The sequence below is a fragment of the Vanessa tameamea genome, chromosome 4 (genome assembly GCF_037043105.1).
Source record: "Vanessa tameamea isolate UH-Manoa-2023 chromosome 4, ilVanTame1 primary haplotype, whole genome shotgun sequence".
Classification (NCBI taxonomy): domain Eukaryota; kingdom Metazoa; phylum Arthropoda; class Insecta; order Lepidoptera; family Nymphalidae; genus Vanessa; species Vanessa tameamea.
In genome coordinates, this window is record NC_087312.1 from 1,291,780 (window position 1) to 1,305,990 (window position 14,211).

Below are 14,211 nucleotides of genomic sequence, written 5' to 3' on the forward strand. Positions count from 1 at the left end.
GCTTCTCTATCCCTACTAATATTATAAATACGAAAGTAGCTCTGTCTGTTACCTCTACACGCTAAAATCTCTGAAACGATTTAGGTTAAATTCGGATTGTTTGTGTCCCAGGGATGGTCATAGGCTACTTTTTTAATTCCCCCTTCAAGAGTGTAAAATAGGGGGTGAAGGTTTGGGGTGCTACAAAGCTTTATATACCCACGGGTAGAACCGATGGTTCAGTTGATATACAAATTATATAAACTGTGTTATATAAAATAGTATACGTTGTTTACTATAAATAATTCATTTACAATCGAATCTTATTTATAATAATATGTAATGTAATTTGTTATTAATTTCTGGCGGTTTTTCTCGGAAGAGTCTGCAGTCTGCATTCCCAGCTCCGGTATGTTTAATAGATATGCTTAAGTGAACTTAGTTGAGTTTTTATTCAAAAAACGATTGGCGAAATCAAACGACATAAAAATACTTGGATTTTGGTTATTATTATTTTTATTTGTAAATTTATTACAACGACAATTGTTACATAGTGGCCAACCAAGTGGTTAAAGTAGTGTGGCGTTTGGCGAGTGTCAAGCGTAGCCGACACGCACACCAAGATGGTAAAGTTAGCTCGTTTGTTTTAGTTATTTTGTAGTGCAACGCTCTATCTAAGTATATGAATAATCTAAGATTGTTACTTTGAGATCGTTTAGTCTTCTGGTATCAATTTAAGCAACATTCAACGATTTTCGGTAGCCACCTCTGATACAGAGTAAACGATAATTCGGTCGTATTTCGCCTTGCTCATGTTTAGTTCAGAGCATGCGTCGACTCACAATCGACTTTTCTTGAAAAATATTCGATTTTTTTATAACAAAACATTGAAACGTTAAACAATCAAGACGAACAAAAGAAAACAAAACAACAAACCAAACAATCTTAAGTTTCTTTTATTAAGATTTTATGAAACGTATAAAATTTTTTTTTTTAAAATGTTTATGCCCTTTAGTATATTCATAGAGTCGTCAAATCATGTCCGTTTTTTTTTATTGAATTGATTTAAAGAATTTTCTCGAAACAATGTTTGTACCTATGTGTAAGACGACATGCGTCAAGCATTTTAATTGGAGGCCATTACAATAAATTGCTCTATTTATTCTAATTGCGTAATAAATAAAACTATTGACATAAGATAATAATCTTTAAATAAAAATAGATATTCTTTGTATTATGTAGCCAAAAGTCTATATGCTGAGTTGTTTGACAAATTACGTTGAAATTTTTTTTTATTTTTCAATAACTATTCACTAAATTTACTACATTCACTAAATTTCAATTGTTTTATTTTTCTCTTTTAAATTTTTAATAAGTATTGCGCCATTGTACCTCGTCACCAATATTTTTTGTTAATTCTAAACATCATTGTATCGTCGTGCATGAAATCGCTATATATTCAGATAAAACGGTCAATGAAATGTAATTCCAACACGCAATAGATATAAAAATAATGATACATTAGGTGAAATCAACAGAAACATTATTTTAAAAATACTTCTTAGTTTAACGGCTAGTTGTACCGACAGGGCGCAGATTATACTATCAACATTATTACAAACTAAATATATCTGTCAGAATTATGATCTGTCAGAATAAAAAAAAAAAAAAGAAGTTACGTTAAAGTATGAAGGCGTCTGATTTACCATGAATATATCGAAGTTTACGTTGGATTTAATCGAGTGTATGACGCCAGGGTAAGAAGCATTTAAATTGCAAGGTAGCAGAGTTCGTTGCCCTGTCAGCCCGGCGTGTCTCGACTCTCGACCTATCACACTTATCGTTCACAAACGACATCGATGAAATATACATCAAAATAAACGCACACTTCATATCTATTATGTAAATAAATAACATCGTGCTTTATTGTTTTTGTATTAGCAGAATTATATTTGTATAAAACGTGAAATTTTATATCGCTTGCCTTTTTGTCGTCGCCTTTTATGAAAAAAAAAGTTGTGTTATTTTTTTAATTTATCGGTGCATGGTCAATATTAATCGTGCAATATTAAGGGAACTCGGGTTTGTGATAAAGAAATCCCGCAATAAACAGTTATAATCTTACTTTCTAAGAATATATAAGGTAATTTAAGGTAATCTAAGATTATTTTATTTTATTTATATATTTGGGACGAAAGATGTCAGCTCATAGCCATTTAATTTGACGGAAAAGAAGACTTAGTAAAGAATGAAAGGGGAAATAAATTTAGTGATTTATTCCGGCCCCTTTAAATTTTTAAAAGATCTTGAGCCAAATGTAAACATTTCGCTGTTAAGAAATAAATTGTCAACAAAAGTAGGTAGTACAAAAGTAAATTCTAAAATGTTATTTTTTATGGCTGCCTTATTAATTCGTACGTAGTGACGTCATTTGTAGAGTACTTTTCTTAAAACTTAAAAAGACTAATTTTTGAATTCTAAGAAATATACTGTAACTGTTCTAGATATGAACAATGGCAGATAATTGTAATTTGTAACTCATAGTACCGAAGTTGACTATTTTTACAGTTAGGGGGAATTTTGTACGCCCATGGTGGGTGTACGTATGGATGGTAACCAACAATTATTCTAGCACCAAAACTTGCGGTGAAAATGTCTATGGACGATAATGACCACATAATATAATAATAATAACATTAAGTAACCCATTTTCTCACCTGACTTCCTGTACTAATTTAAGTTTTCTTTTTTTTAAATCTTGTATGTAAAAATTAAGAATATTATTTCAGTGATTTATGTCTATCTCACTTCCTCACCTGTCCGTTTTATATTAAGCCAAATGAATATTTAAAATACATGGCGCGTATAAAAATTTAATTTGAATTTCATTAATATTTAACAATTACGAAACATCAAATGATGTGTGTCGAAACGTTCCATGTATATTAATTTGAAATAATCAATTCATATTAATTTTGAAATATTTTGTTTCAAGATCGTCACTGAATTACAAGCGATGCTTTAACTGAAAATATTTTATGTGATTTTAATGAATACATCCAATATATATATAAAGGGAAGTCTTTTCGTCTCTCGTTTACTAAATCTACTAGCAGCATTGTATTGAATTTAGAAGTATTATAAAAGTATAAAAGATAAACTCAAAAAATACCGAACAGATTTTAGTACCATTTATATAATTCATTAAAGGTTTTTTTTAAATTATCTGAAATGTGACGATTGTTGAAAGTGCTGGAAAAAATAATAGCGACTTTGAGATTTACTAGCGTTCACCGCGAATATCAATAGATTAAATGAGTCAATTAAACCGAGGTGGTTAGAAAACGTAAATCTTAACAGATCAACAATCTTACAGAGTCTGTGTTCAAACCAAAGTATTTTCTAGTGCTTAATATTTACGCCTACCACGTACTCCCGAGCCAATACGTACTAGCAACAAATACGGTTTAAAATTAATATTTTATGTGTCTATCTATGGTTATAAAATATTTTATCCTGACTGACCCACTCAAAAAAACCGAGTCTAGAAATCTAAGTGTACCTAAATATCTACGAGAAAGGTTTGCAAATTACAAATTTTAAGGACAGTTTTGGTTTCATACAGGTTTATATACAAATACATCTATTTTATAAGGTCAAGAAGGGGTCACCATTCACACAGCATTCGCTTAAACCGTATGCCTGATAGAAGTGTAGTATCATATTATGATATTTATAAAGGTAAAATGAAAAGCAATGAAAACTGTATATACAGGGTTATTGGTAATTCGATGTTTTCCCGTTAGGAGGTGATAGGGGTGACTATTTGCGATAATTTTAACCCCCATATGCATAATGCAAAAGTGAACCATTTTTGAGTAATCGCGTTTTTTAGATTTTTTCAAAATAAGTCAAAATTGCAACTTCAAAAATTTATTAAAAAAAAAGTTTCGATTAAAATCTACTTTTTTCTTCTGATTTATAAAAACGATTAAACACTGGATATATTTCAATATTTAAACAATCATTATCGGTCCAAATTTAAAAATGCGAGACGGAAAACGAAAAAATCTAATAAACGTGACAACTCAAAATTGGTTCACTTTTGCATCATGCATATGGGGGTTAAAATTATCGCAAATAGTCACCCCTATCACCTCCTAACGGGAATACGTCGAATTACCAATAACCCTGTATATTTGTAAGATATATCGATGACAATAGGTCAAATTCTGAATAAATTTCTTTGACAGTATCCACGTCGCTTTGAATAGTAACAACGTGGCGTCGCACGTGACATTACAATTTTAAATCTTGACGCGGAGATTGTAAAATTCGTATATTATGTAAGGCTAACTATTTAAGTTATGTTTATATGTAAACTTTTTTTATTGCGTATTCAATTATATAAGAACTTTTTTTAATCAACTCGTTCAATAGAGTAAAAAAATACATAGGATTTATTATTTATCTGTGACTGCAATATTTTTTTTTTTATGATATTGCTAGGCGGACAAACCTTGATGTCTAAGATGTCACATCCCTTAAGCTTGTAGTTACCCTGGCTCACTCCTTCAAACCGTAACAATAATTCATACTGCTGTTGAGCGGTATTATACATAAGTAAGTGCTACCCAAGGGGGGCTTGCACAAAGCCCTACCACCAAGTTCTAATTTTACATAAATATTTATTACTTTACGAAATACCTCAATGGTTATCAAACTGTTCTAAAAAAATGATGATATCCATTTCTAAGACTTTTAAACGATAAAACTCTGTCACAATATACATAGATGAGTTATTCCTGTATATTGCAACTTGGATAGATTTGTTAGATGCAGGTTTTTCCACTTTTCTGTGAAGTATCGATCCGACGATATTGTTGCGAGACACTATTCGCCCACACCGACTGGAAGCTATGCAAATACCATCGAAGAATTCATTAATACGATGAGTTTGATGACCCGAATTGAGAATGTAAATATTATTGTCGAATGTTTTAAAGAACCTAAATTGATTCACTCAAAGCTATAAATTTTAGAAAAATAACTCGTCAGTTGTAAATAGCGACATTCAAATTATGGACATAGCATGAATTTCATTGTAGTTTTTGCATTTTTATTTATTATTTCTTAATAATTTCAAAGAATATAAAATACTAATTACTATAAATTCGAAATTCGAAAACGACACGAAGCATGTTATATTTTTAATAAAAGTAAATGGGCAGACGTGGAAATGTAATATCGTTTAAAAATACGAGTAGGTATTGATATATAAATGTATTAAATTAATATCTTTTGATATATGACTTTGAAAATATAACAAAATAAACTTACTAGAGCCGTTGCCTTATATATCAAACTTTATAATGTAAATTACTTTATTAGTCGCAAAAATATAATGGATTTGGGAAAATCGGGCAATTGGGAAGCGTTATTTAAGCTATTACTATTAATCAGTTTAAATTGCCTCCAATAATTTTTGGTAAATTTTAGTGCATTTTTTTAGTTCTTTTCGGAAAAGTCAATTATGTCAAAATACATCCAGTTACGACTACGTAATGAACATTAGAATTCACAAACATTCGTATTGATAATATTTTATAATATTTTATTACCAACGCTTTCGCAGGGGTAACATAGCAGTAGTTACAAAGATTCGCTTAAATTTCTTCGTCGACAAAAATATCATTAGGTATATAAAATATTGTATGATGCAACGTAGATATATACTGTGAGATTGTTTTTATCTTTTAATAGTATATTTAAAAAAGAAAAAAAAACAACCTCACAGTATGCTTCTATTTTAATACAGAAAATTTTCATTTTGAAAAAATAATAAGCCGTAAAAAATGTCAATAATATTTGTTTAGGCTTAAGTAGCTGTATTCATATATAAATATTATTACAAAATGTGTACTTAATTATTACAAAATAGTTACTGATAAGGGGATTCAAGCAAACAGTTGGTATAATCCAATGAAGATGAATGTAAATAATAAACATATTCATTAATACCTAGTATATGAAATAACTGGGTCATGGAGACAATGATGATTACCGTTATTATACGGGTACCGGCTGTTACGACTAAATATTTATACTATTATAATTGTTCCGTTCGATATTTTAAAATAATCAGATTATAAATATTACTAGTGACATCTAGTGCAAGTTATGTAAATCACTTTGTTAAGTGTAGTGTTTATATCAATATTTTATTTTTTTATTTTTAGTCTATGATATTCTCATAACGAATATTCGTCCTGATTATCTTGTTTTTTTTTTTTTAATTATTGCGCACACATCATAATAATACAAATAAATATTTTTTATCTATAACTGTTCGAGCGTAGACTTGAGCTTATAAACTTTCACATTTATAATATTTATTAGTAAGATGTCAATTAATTTGATCCATTCTAATATAAATTGATGTCACCCGACAAACACCTCTGCAAAAATTAAATTAAAAAGTACCATAGATGAAAAGATAATTTATATTTCATAGAAATCATATTTATACTTCAATAATTTTACAGATTAGTTGCGTTCATTTAAAGAGTTAATTTAATTTGAATACTTTTATCGCGTTAATTTTGTAAAAAATAACTATTTTATTGATTAATATGATATGATAAAATATTATGATATAATGATATGATATTGTAAAATTATAGTAAAGATTTATTTGAAAAGACATCAAAGATGTTATGTCACTTGACCTTAGTGATTTAATTACACAGTTTCACTCACCCTTAAAGTCGGAACACAGAATACAAAGTTATTGATGTTTGACTCGATGCAAGACTCAATTAGACTGTAATACTTGATATTAAATATAATACGAATTATTATTATCAATAAAATACTGACGAGTATCTATCATTTTGGATATTCTATTCATATTCAATGTATGTAAATAATAAAATTGACAAAAAAAAGACCCGCTGAGTTTCTTCTTAGGTCAGGGTAGTTCCTTTTCCGAACCGGTGGTAGTGTTTAATTTGACTATAAATAAGTGTAATGCTTCTATATTGAATAAAGGAATTTGAGTTTGAGTTTGACATTTGAAAGAACAAGAGATATTTTTTTTTTTTTTAATAATAAGGCCCGCAAAAAAAATTTTATACGTTAAATTGCCGACAGACAGACAGACCTAAAGTAAAGATAAGTACTGTATTTGGCTTTTCGATATTTGTTAGCGACAATTATATTCACAATTGTAATCATATTCAAATATTGATTTGTTTTTATTTATTTTCGACGGTTTATAACAAAAAGTTTGTACCACTACGTAAGTGGTCGTAGGTTATTTCGCCAATGTCAATGTCACATGTTATTTCGCCAATGTCACAGATTGAATAATGCACGGAGAATATGCGGTTTTCGAAATAATAGTATCTTGTAATTCAGCTTCGAAACTCACGGCCGTTTTTCAGACTAAGATATTTCAAAAAAAAAAATTTAAGCAACGTTCATAATTTACAAATAATTACCTTTTAAAAAATTAACTATTTTTTTAATTTAAAATTTCAGCAAGACTGGCAGTCAGCAGCGTCCTGTCAACATTGGCACTCTCATATTAATCATCCCTTACATGCGCTTCCAAGCTTGGGTACCAAAATGTTATGGCCCTTGTGCATGTACTCACACTGGCTCACTAACCCTTCAAACCGGAACACGACAATAAAGTATTGCTGTTATTATTATTATTGGCGGGAGAATATGACATGTGTGGGTTGACAAGGGCTTGCACAAAGGCATATCAAATAATCTTATCTGTTATAATAGTTAGATATATATTTATAATTAAATATAATTGTGATTAATTATAATTTTTTTTATCGAAAATAAGTAATTGATCAAGTTTGTAAACAATAATACGAACGAGAGTGTTGCGTCTCTCAGGATCAATATAATTGCAAACACGCGCTTGCCACGTGAATTGGATACCTAAGATGTTGCTTAAAAAAATAAACCAGAATGCTTCTGGAAATACTTACACTTCTAGTTTTTCTGAGTAGCTATACTGCCACAGGTCATTATATTTTTAAATTAAAAAGTTCTGAGTATTACATATTGTTTACACGGTTTTTGTTATTTATTTAAATCGAGATAAAAAACAGCGTATTTTATATAATATCTATGTATAATAAAAGTTCTTCTACTATCAATAACAATTGTACATTATACATTACAATTGAAACTATTTATTACATTAAAAAAAAACAATAATTCTACGTTTGTCTTCTGCTATGTTTAAGTCATAATTATTTGAAAAAAAAATCTCCATATTTATTAATATACATATATAGATAACATCCACGATTGACGTACTGGTTCGTAAAATAAACGAATATATTTAATTCCATAAACAACTAATGTATAAAAAATATTTTTTGACAATTAATAGCTCAGCCGTACCAAGAAAATTACAGCAATACAAAATATGAGTATACATCAAATACAACTTAATGCGTATCATTTTAGCGGCCCGTTTTGTCTGAGAGGCCTGCAGGTGTGTACCCGCCATTAGGCCACAACTATTATTAACCGATTTGTCGCTCGTTACGTTAACATTAGTGTCGATAACAGGAATCATTTAAATTTTATTTAATTACTAAATGAAAACATGTAGGTGCAGGTTGTTATTGAAAATGTTATCCGTGAACAGAATCGAGACAAAGGCGATATTTTTCTCATTGTTCTGACACAGATAACACACACACGAAAGTGAGAATGAAGAAGAAAATGTTATATTGTTATGGTTCATACAGACTCCGTCGTTATTTTATTTTTTTTTAATTTTTGAATTGGTAATACAGGCCACTGTTATAGTTTAGAACCTTGTGAATGGAAACGATTTCATTTTATTTAAAACTATGTAATCAAATTTTTATTCATGATGATTCCTATATTTATATCAATAAATAAAATTCTAAAATTTTTTTATCATATTTCGAAAAACGAATAAACATTTACCAATTAATTGAGTATACAAAACCAAACATCGTGAAGGACGTGCCGCCTATAGAATTCGTTTACATGCGATAGACATCTAAACAGGAATAAAGATAACAGTCGAATAGATTTTACGTCCTTTGTAACGACTCCATGCAATAAAACAGATCGTTAAAATAACGGCCTTATTTGACGTTTACGATCTCATCATTATTGTAGGCGGATAATTTTTTTTTTAATTTTCATTATCCATCAACCTTAAAATTCTGCCAAAACTTTTTCGTTTTCTAAAAAACAATTTCTTTCTTAAACATTAATCAATATAAGGTTATATACCTAATATTACTTTATATTTAGTGTACGTTCATTATTTATTATTGTATTGAGTTAGTAATTAATGCAATCATAAATATATGCTAAAAATATATAAACAAAGATATTCAATGAATATGAATTAAAAATAAATAATTTTAATTTTATCAGTAAAAAATGTGCAGAATTTTTAAATATAAAGTTTATTATGTTATCTGTTTTACATAATTTGTAGGTCAATGTTGTATAATCACAATTATTATCTTATGACTGATACGTGTCAGTCACGTTAAGCGTGCAAAATGTGCGGACGATAAAATTTCGAAATATAAACTTAAAAATGAATATATACATAGGTAAGAATGAATGAATTATTTGAAGAACAGTAGACGCAAATATAATAATAAATATTTATTATTTCTGTTTTATTTGGAATTTATACATAATACCGATCGTAAAAAATAAAACATTTATTCAGTCCTAGGTCACGTACAATTACTAGCAATGATATCTCTGTAGCTTCACAACAACGTTGCAAGTGTCCATCTAACAATTGATACGTACATATTATAGTATTCGAGCTGTAAATTGAAGTGGTTCGATGAAGCCGCGCCTGTGGGGTCGTACGTCACACGTCTATGCAATTTGTCGTTTAGCGACTGTTGAACTCGAACACTAGTCGAATAACATAAATGTCGTATTTTAGGCATATAGAGATATATGTCTATTTGATTGATAGATACAAGCAACCTCGACTTACATCCGTTGCGCACATCCGTTAATTAAAGCTTTTCCTCCCGATTTTGTTATGTGTATTCAGTGTAACCAAAAATAACAATCTTTATTGCGATGAAACTCACTCCTCCTACTCAATTATATTAATCTATTCGCTGGTGGAATTTATAATGGGCGAGGCCTAAAATGTGATCCACACAAACAAAAAATAACTATTACATTATTAAAGCCTCAGTGCAGTATTTTGGAGCAAAAATATTACAATCAGTAAATTTTGGAATTGATAAAACCGATCTAAAGAAATTTAAATGTTGAAAAAAAAAATCCGAGTATAAGGTACACGAGAACATTATATTAATACATTGAAAGCGTTTAAAAAAATGGCGTAAAGCAAGCGTTTTTATCTTTTAAATGATCATAAATAATATAATACTTATATTAACTTACTTTTATATTAAGGATCTAGAAATAACATATCATGGTGTCGTGTTCTATATTTGAATATAAAATCCTGTTCCTCTTAGTTAGCTTGAAATGAAACATTTCTAAAACTTATAGACGTAAAACAAATATAAATATTTATGTTTAATTTAAAATGATTTAAAATAAACACAATAATATATTGACCCTTTAAGTGTAATCGTATTTGTTACTATAATGTAAGTCATAAAACTGTGTTCCAAATATCTAACTCTTTCATTTTGTCGTGGCACACGATTTTGGCTTATATCGTTTTATAGATAGAATTTAAAATAGCAAAGAATCAAGTGACCGAGTTGTTGAGTGAAAGGAGACTAGCGAGCAAGTTGTATAAGTTGATGTTATTCGGTTGAAGTTGAAATCACATGCGTTCTTATTTACGTGTATGTTTAAGTTTATTCAACTTTCGTATTTTTTTTAAATAATTTAGACGAAGACAGTTAACATAAGCAAAATAAAAATAGGCTAATTTATTATATTTAATAAAGAATACAAATAATCTGAGTACATTGTTCTTTTTTCACGTAAATACTTATCTTTTTTTTTTAAAGATATATATCCTCTATTTTTACTTGTTGATAGGAACAAATCTGCATTTTTAATTCAATATATCAAATTGAGAGGTACCGGTTACCTGGTTGGAAAAGAAAATTTATTATATAACAGACACAGTGAAAGTAATGTATCAACTTTGAGAATAATGCAATTATAAGAATAAAGATAATATTGTATAAAAAACGTATTAAATAGAAAGAGAAACAGAAGGAGGTCTGCCAGTTAACTTTTTCAAAAGTTAAGTTTCAAAACTTCGTTCCAAAAGCAAAAAATTATAATTTAATTTTTAAATAATGTTCTCTCTTTCCTTCAATGTTAAAAGAAATAATTTATTCATTTTAAATCATGATTATGAATCGATAAATAAAATAATAACGTAACAAACTACGCTGTAGTCAATTGTAACCAGATATCTACTGTAAACGCGACAAAGAGCAATTTTCTCGTATAAATATTTCTTGGTCGATTGTAAAGCTGGGTGTTAGACAGATGTTTAGTGGGGAGGGAAGTGCCGTTGCTTACAGCAACAGGGAGGGTGGGTTCGACTTGAGTGTTTGTCTACTCCCTGTTCACCTGTTGAGTGGTAACGTCCAACGCTAAAAGAAATGTTATCGAGTTTAACTTAGGATAAATATCTCATAGAAAATCGATTTTCCTCCCGGCGAATCGTAAATTTTTTTTTAAATATTTTTTTTTTTAGATATAAGATCTCTTGTACAGATTTGAGAAATCTTTGTAATAGCGTTTTTAATCATAATTTTATTATTAATTACATTTAACGACTAACTTTTCGATGTTTAAGTTTTTTATTATAATGTGAATTTAATGTATCTACTGTTGGTTGTCCTAAGTAAACGCCTAAATAGCATGTATGTTTGGTAGAATAGGAATTTTTATTGTTATTATATGAAGGACAGTAACAAACTTATTCAGCAGCACAATGAATTCCAAGCTTTAGATAACATCACTAATAAAGTTGGAACTACGTTAAAATATAAATTCATGTAATATTATTTAAAAATCACAAACCAATGTTACTGTTTAAATAAGTATCGATAGAAGTTAACCTCGCACGCTCCAGCTCTACTTCTGACCCGGCAACAAGTGGGGGACCAAAATAAACGAAAACGAACGAAGGAAGATTAAGTGCGACCTTCAATGCCGTATAATTCAATATACAAGTATATATAACACACCTATTGTATCTTATTCCTGATAATAACGTAATTTGGTATTTTAACACGAACAACAATAAAAACTTTTTTACGATTAACTTATTGGATTACAATGATTGAAACTTTGTGATAGTAAATAATTTAAAAAAAAATCACTGAGTGTAGTTTGCAAAGAGACTTATAAATTATGAAGTATTATCTGTCTGACAAATGTGACATATTCGTATGAATGAAAAAAAAAGCCACCACGTACCGTACGTGTTTCACTTGCCTTTTTAATTTTAATTGTGCCGTATGTTTTTTCTGGTGTTCTTATAAACACTTTAAAATCGTCATTTAACAATATAAACTCTAAAGTTGTCACCGTCTCAAATTGAAGGGTCTACCGAAAAGACTCGAGAAGAGAAGAAAAGATTAAAGAAATTCAGCACTCACTCTTTTCCATCAATCATTAATCTCCCATGACGACACAAAAACAGAAAATCACTATATGCTAGTCGTATTCTGAAATATTTTACAAGCACGTGATTTTAAACACGAAACGTTTAATATAAGTTAACAAAAACACTGAAAGTCAACGAATTTAATAAGTTCCATTAATGGAATAATGATTCTACATAAAATAAAGGAACTATGAATGTGTGAAAAAACTCAAACACAAGAACTCTCGTGGAACGGTCGAGTTTCATGACTTGCTTAAACTTATCTCGAGGCAAATTACAATTAGGGGTGGAAAAATATAAAGTGGTAGGGACAGAGTGGTAACGAAAGGACAACATCCGATTTAGAAGTCAATGAAGGATCATTAAACGTCTTTTACTCCAAAACACATCTCTTGTTTCCAAGATTTTTTTTTGGTAGCAAAATGCTCTTAACTGCGTTTCCTCTACGTGAAGTGAAGCGGTATGTCGGAGTTACCGCTGCTGAGAACGGTGCTCCCCAGCATACCGGAATACCCACTAAAAACTAACGTTATCCACACTGTCTCTTCAGGGGGGGCATTACGGGAAGGTTTGCTTATGTAAATCAGCTTGCATTTATGTGTTACAACGTACTTTCATCATACAAATTTCCTGTAACTTTGTTTCTGAACCCTGGTTCCGGTTATCGTGAATATTTCAAAGTACCGCATTAGGTAACTCCATTATGCGCATTAAAAGTTAACAAGAAGGTTATATGCACACAAGTTTCTATGGAGTTGTAGAGAACAATAAAACCCAACTCGTGTTTGAATACCGCATGTTCGCAAACATGTTTATTTATAAGTATGTGCCGCTTAAACTTGGACAAATTGATTGCTGGTAATGGGGACTTTATCAAGAGGTATATCGCAACTATGCTCGCAACGGTAGCCTTTGACGTGGATTTAATTAAAAAGCGTTTTTAAAATTTTCCGTTGTCGCTTGAGTTGCCAGGGATAAAAATTAACATTTCAATAGGTTTACATTATAGTCGAAGGAATAAAATTTCTATTTCTATTTAAAATAAAAAAATAATACAGATAAAGATCAAACGATGATTCATGAATGCTAATCTTTCTATTTAAGAAATTTGATAAAATATTTATGTTCTTAAGTAAATATCCTGTTCCTTCTTTAATAAACATGCTTGGAAATATGAAAAATGAATTGAACCGACGAATAGATTAGAACGAGAGATAAGCTGTATAAAACAAATTAAAAAAATTGTGTTGAGTATATATATATAGTGTTTTCGTTGTACATTAAATATATTATGAAAACTTTAAAGTTTTCGTAATAATTAAATTATACATTAGATATTGCAGATGCCTTGGTATGTATATATATAAGTACTATGCGATTATATTGAAACATTTCAATAGAATCGCATAGTCTTATTAAGCTCGCTCTAGTTCTATTTTTAGTTAGCCATTTTAAATTGATAAATAATAATTCCATAATGTAAAATCAAAGACGAAAATCATTATTTAGTATAGAAGCGTTACGATTGCTTATTGACTGGCAAAAAGCAACCACCGATTCGTATA

The 14,211-nt window shown here is 29.4% G+C and overlaps 2 protein-coding genes across 4 annotated transcripts in view; one reads left to right on the forward strand and one right to left on the reverse strand.

Moving 5' to 3' along the window:
• LOC113396705 (rRNA-processing protein UTP23 homolog) overlaps window positions 1–4,429 on the forward strand; it is an 86,258-nt gene extending 81,829 nt beyond the window's left edge. The window contains exon 3 of the mRNA XM_064219883.1: window positions 4,420–4,429. The gene's annotated coding sequence lies outside the window, so the exon portion shown is untranslated. The remainder of the gene's footprint in view (window positions 1–4,419) is intronic.
• The window catches only part of LOC113396655 (uncharacterized), an 82,315-nt gene that overhangs the window by 20,693 nt on the left and 47,411 nt on the right, over window positions 1–14,211 (reverse strand). The gene's annotated exons all lie outside the window — the stretch shown is intronic.